The 5,821-nt window shown below is 40.0% G+C and overlaps 1 protein-coding gene across 9 annotated transcripts in view; it reads left to right on the top strand.

Annotated features, from left to right (window-relative positions):
- LOC122091865 (elongation factor 1-alpha) overlaps positions 1-5,821 on the top strand; it is a 93,376-nt gene that overhangs the window by 81,321 nt on the left and 6,234 nt on the right. Inside the window, exon 12 of one of the 9 annotated variants that reach the window (XR_006144053.1) lies at positions 2,804-2,886. The exons of the other annotated variants lie outside the window; for them this stretch is intronic. The gene's annotated coding sequence lies outside the window, so the exon portion shown is untranslated. The remainder of the gene's footprint in view (positions 1-2,803; positions 2,887-5,821) is intronic. 9 annotated transcript variants of the gene reach the window in all.

Raw genomic sequence — 5,821 nt, forward strand, 5'->3', positions numbered from 1 at the left:
AAGATGCCAAGCTAAAAAAAAGTGGGGAGCACAGCAAAAACAAGCTAACAACTAGCAACCAGAATAACGGAGAACCAAAAAAGGGGGGGGGGACACTAAGGGGGATCAAATCATCATGGGGGTGGGGTTCGTGAGGAGAATATATGATCAATATATGATCGAAGGGGGAGGCCCCAAGAAACACCAATAAGCCTATTCCCTGGGGAGTTCCTGACTGATTTAAGCTTGAGAGAAGCAAGCTTGGAGGTAACATCAAAATAGACTGCAGTCCAAATCTTATCATAGGAGCGAGAGTTGGACGTCCATCTACGCATTATATGTTCCATCCATAGGTGGTTGATGGTGGCGCAGAAAGCTAGCTTGCCAATGGTATCACAAATGGAGGGACCAAAGAAGGTCATGTCGACCCAGATCCATTCTCTACTGAAGGGGAGGATAGTTCTTCTGGAAGGCTAGTGGTGAGTGAAGATTCTCTTCCAAATGGATGCGGAGAAGGGGCAAGAGAAAAGAGGTGGTCAATGTCTTCAGTGCCATTCTAGCAGAGGCAATAAGAAGGGGAGATAGGAATGTGACGATGAATGAGGAAGGATTAGGTAGGGAGGCAGTTGGAGATGGCACGCCAAGCAGTGAAGCTGTGGCGGCCAAGCAGTGAAGCTGTGGCGAGGGATATGGCCTTTGAATCAAATAATGTTGTGCCAAAAGGCCCAAGGGGGGCAGTAGGACGGATGAGGTTCCACGCAAAGGAAGAACAAAAGAGGTCAAAAGGCAAAGCCGTCCAGGAGATCTTATCCTCTCTATTTCAAAGAATGGGGGAGAGGAGGGGGAGGTCAGCCTAGATGGCCTCAATGAGGGGGGAGGGGGGAGGGGGGACCGGGTCCCGTCCAAGATGATGGAGGTGACCTTGGTCGATCTGTGAATCCCTGAGGAGTAAACAGTGCGGGGGTTGACAATAGATAGGACACCCAAGGGGTGCCAATGGTCGAGCCAGAGGGAAGTGGAGGCCCCATTGCCTATGGAGGAGAGATGGGAACATATATTCTTTTTTAATGAAGAATGAGAGATGGGAGCTTGTAAGTTGGTTCGATATAAATGGGTATATCAAACCAAATATGCAGCTGATGGTTCTTTTGACAAGTACAGAGCACAACTTGTGGCTAAGGTATATTCCCGAGTTGAGGGAATTGATTATTCGGAAATATTTGCCCCCTATAGCCAAGATGGATTCAATTCACCCTGTTCTTGCTCTAGCTGCATCTCAAAGATGGCCTGTTTATCAGATGAATGTGAAACAACTTCTTGCAGGGTAATTTGGAAAGAAATTTAAATGGAGCAGCCCACTGGTTTTTGTCCAAGATCCTTCGTGTGTCTGTGGCCTCAGGCACCACAAGCATGGTATGAGAATATGGACACTTTCCTTTTCTCTATTAGATTTGTACCGTGGCAATCTGACCCTACTGTCTACATCTGGACAGATTCCTTCTCACAGGCAGGTCCCTTTCTCACATTCGGACTATACAGCAGTCACTTTCTGCGTGATTGAAATGGCAAACCTTGGACTTGCTCACTATTTTATTGGATTCAATTTACGCAGACAGATTTAGGGATTTCTCTCTCACAAAGGAAATATGCCTAAGATCTTCTTCAGCGGTTTCAGATGGCTAGCTGCGAGCAATCTCTGACACATTTTTCCAGATGAGGTTGACTTTGACTTCCACTGGCACTTCCCCACTGTGTGATGCTACTTTGTTTCCCTAGTTGGTTGGAAGTCTTCTATACCTAACTCATACTTGATTTGATGTCTCATATGCAGTTGGGCTTCTTTCTCAGTTTGCACATTGATGTAGATAAATCATATAAACGGGCTTATTTTATTGGAAATAACCTTTGGTTTGGGTTATGTATGTGTTGTGCCTTTGATCCCATGTGTTTTTATTATAATGGGCGCACTTTAATGGGACTATAATATGGATAGCGGTTATGCATACGGGATTAGTTGAGTTAGTGCCATTTTTTTTATTTTCATTGTTATTAAGTATGTTAGTTAGGCTGGATTAGGATTCTATTGATGGATAGCTAGCCTAGAGGGGGGTGAATAACTTATCACTAGTGGATTTAAACTTTCGCCTTTTAAGCCTCAAATGCATGATAATAAATAAAATGCGGAATATAAAACACAATCACATAAGTACACAGAAACTTATAGTGGTTCGACTCAACTAAGTCTAGTCTCCTCACAAGATCCCCTTGAGAGGTATTCACTGGTTCTTCCCTTTCAATACAGTAGGTGGGGAGGAATCACCTTTGCACAATTTTTTAGAGGATAAGGTCCTTTACAAAATCTCCTTTATAGGTAGAGAGTGACCTTTTGAATCTCTTTACTAGTAGAGAGAGACATTTTCAATCTTTTAAGGATTAAAGGATCCTACACACTTGTCTAAGTACGGCCTAGAACAATGTGTAAACAAGAATACCCACTCCTAGAGTCAAACCAACTCTTGGGCTAAACAACCTTACAATAAAAATAGAGGTGGTAGGAAGTTACCTTCCTTGTGTGGTGCATGTAATGATATGTAATGATAAGAATATATACACCTTGATGTCCTCTCAAAGCTTGCAGTAGAATGCCAAGATAGTGTGGATGACTCGTAGAGATTTTTGAGTTCCTCTTAACAAGATTGTATATATTGTAGAACTTAAACTAAAAAAGATAACTTGCTTTCCTTCACTCTAATGCTTCAATAAATGCACTTGGATGAGTAGTATTGAGTGTTGTTTTTTTACTTATAATGGGTGGTATTTATAGGAGTGAATGGTGTTCTATTTGGACAAGCAAACACTCTCTAATGGACATTGTTTGGCTTCTCCGGTTGACCGCCAAATAGTCTGGTCTGTAATCAGTTCTATTTCTCTGTTTAGATAATGCAAGCTATCACTTTCTAGCATGCTTGTGATCTCCTTAGTTCTCTTTGATTCTTGCATTCTTATCAAGAAATTTTTAATTATAAAAAAGGGGGGGTTTTTTTTTGGGGGGGGGGGTGATGCGGATCCGGATCCCAAAGACTGAAATCGGATTGCTTAGGGCCCACTAAAGAACCAAATAGTTCACTCTAGGCAAACCATGGGCAATAATGTAATTTCAGATAAGATTTAGGAGCTTTATAGAGTGAAATAAGTGACTAAGGACTTAAAAGGAATTAACTTCAAAGAGAACGGAGCAATTCTGGAAATTAAAATAGTAGTGGGGTTAAATTGAAATAAAACCAAGAATGAAGGGTTACTTTGCAAACTAGGAAAGAGAGGATGTCTTTAATAAAGAACTTAAAAATTGAAAGGACTTATCTGTAATAAGCAGAAGTTATATTATGAAAATAAAAGACCTTTCTTCTTCCTCACGATGGAGTTCAGAAGCGGCAGCCAGCAAGCCTTCAACGCAGAGAACTCCTTCAAATCTGGTCAGTTGATCTTGGGACTTCAAGCGTAGACTCTGAAGGAGAAGGCGTACCCAACTCACCAGGGGGCTGCTCAGATCAGCAGGCTGGAGTGACGTGAGAAGCACCTGCAACTGGATCTTGTGATGGCAAGAGCTCAGATCTGATTCTGGGTTGAATTTCTTCACAACAGAACGAAGCCTCGAAGGAGATGACCTAGGATTTGTATTGCCTAGGAGAGAGTTACTTTTACTCAAAACCTCAGTCCAAAAAACCCATGCATGAGGGAGATCGATCGGCTTCAAGGAGACAGCAACGATCGCCAGAAACAGGGTAGGGAAACAAACCAGAAAAAGAAGAAGAAGAATAACAGAGGAAGATGAATATAAGGAAGAAGAAGAGAAGGGAAAATAAGAGACAGAGAGAAATTACTAGAAAGGGAGAAGACAAGAATCACCGGCAGCCATATTCATGGTTCTCACCCAAAAAATCATCAAGTTCTAATTCTTCAAAATTCTCAAAAACTAACTTCTCCATCATTTACATATCCAATATAAAGAAAAAAATCAAACAATTAATGGCAACTACTGAAAAGGAAACTATTCTAAAATTAGAAGCTAGCTAAATTTAAAGGGAATTGCTTCTAAAACAAAAGAAAATCAAAACAAAAGAATTTTTTTTTTCTAAGTCCATTGTGCTACTGCATCAAGGGGTTTGCCATCATAACTGATGGCCTTTGCACTGGGCTTACTACAGTAACTTTATGCCTTTTATCTAGCCCATAAAATCAATTCTCTTCTAAAACAGTTCAAACAAAAGAGTATAAGAACTCCCCTTACTCTTTTTTTTTTTTAAGTCAGCTCTTGAACTTTGTTAATACTGTAGGACAACCAACAGGTTTGGGATTTTTTATGGCTCAGAGAGAATCTATGATCCTATTCATATTTAGTGGTGCCATTATTTTGGAATCCTAATGACTTTCTTCTACGATGTCTTAGAATGCTAATCATTCAATAGATAACGTACTTGATATAGCTAATCATTGTTGATGTTGTAAGCCTTTAATCTAGAGAAGGAACTTCCCATGGTCTTCGCTAATTTAGAAAAATCATTTGATAAGTACTAGAGAAATTATGTGGTGGGTATTGGAGTCGGAAAGTTTGCATCACGAAAATTGATCTAACAAAGCTGTGTTTGCCTGTGTATGATTGGTTAGTGACTGGTGTTGTAATTGTAGGAGTGCAAACAAGTGATTTTCCATTTTCAGTAGGATTACATGAAGGATTAGTTTGAAGCCCGTCTCCTTTTGTTTTAGTAGTGGATGTGTTTGCTAGACATATTCGAGATGAAATTCCATGGATGTATGCTGTTTGCTAATGATATAGATTTGGTTGTAGAAACAGAATAGTTGACCACTAAATTGGAATCATATATAAATGCTTTAGATTCAATCATTCAAAAGGTTTTAAAATAAGTAGGACTAAAGCAGAATATATATATATATATATATATATGTGTGTGTGTGTGTGTGTGTGTGTTTACTAAAGCTATAACGACAGGTAGCAATGTTCTCTTAAGGAAAATTTTGGGGACAAAGAGACATAATAAAAACAAATGAATGGGAAAGACAATAAAAAATGTAGAACTTCAACATGAATTAGGAGTGGCTCCAATAGAAAATTTGAAGCTACAAATGTTGCAACTTGGTGATCAAGTGGTCGAAACAGCCTCTCAACATTCTTGGGGTAAGGCTGTGTAGTTCTCCCACCCCCCCCCTGGGGACCTTGCACATGCAGGAGTCTCGTGCATTAGATACGCCCTTTTTTTCTTCCCAATAGATAAGTTGAAGGACAGATGTTTGATGTGGTACGAACATTTGTAGCAGAGGTTGTTGCGATATGATACATATAAGAGGAGCTAAAAGACCAAAGGGGTAGTCTGAAAATTACTGGGAAGTGGTGAAAAAAGACATGAATGGCTTTGGATTGACCACCAAAAATGGCTCTGAACAAAGTGAAATGGAAAAACTAGATTTAGTTGGGTTGGAGAAACCCTTAGTTGTGTTGGGTTGAGAAGTACAATTTTACTTTCGAAGCTTATCTGAGCTTACATTATTATTTTATAAGGTAATCTATTCATTTTCTTTTCCCAAGGCTTCTGTATAATTGAGGAAACATTACTTCAGTGGGTAATATTTATGTAGGTCAAGATGTTAGCCAGATGTAATTGAAAGGCGAGTGCTAGTGATAAGGCTTCAAAAGGGGAGTCAGTCTATAATTCCTCAGGAATGATGCTAATGGATCCCACGAGCCCCTTATCCATTCTCATTCGATCACGACGGGGGAGCAAGTCAAAATAGAAAAACTTACATCGGGTTTTGGGATAATCAGGCT

Source organism: Macadamia integrifolia, chromosome 10, assembly GCF_013358625.1.
Source record: "Macadamia integrifolia cultivar HAES 741 chromosome 10, SCU_Mint_v3, whole genome shotgun sequence".
Classification (NCBI taxonomy): domain Eukaryota; kingdom Viridiplantae; phylum Streptophyta; class Magnoliopsida; order Proteales; family Proteaceae; genus Macadamia; species Macadamia integrifolia.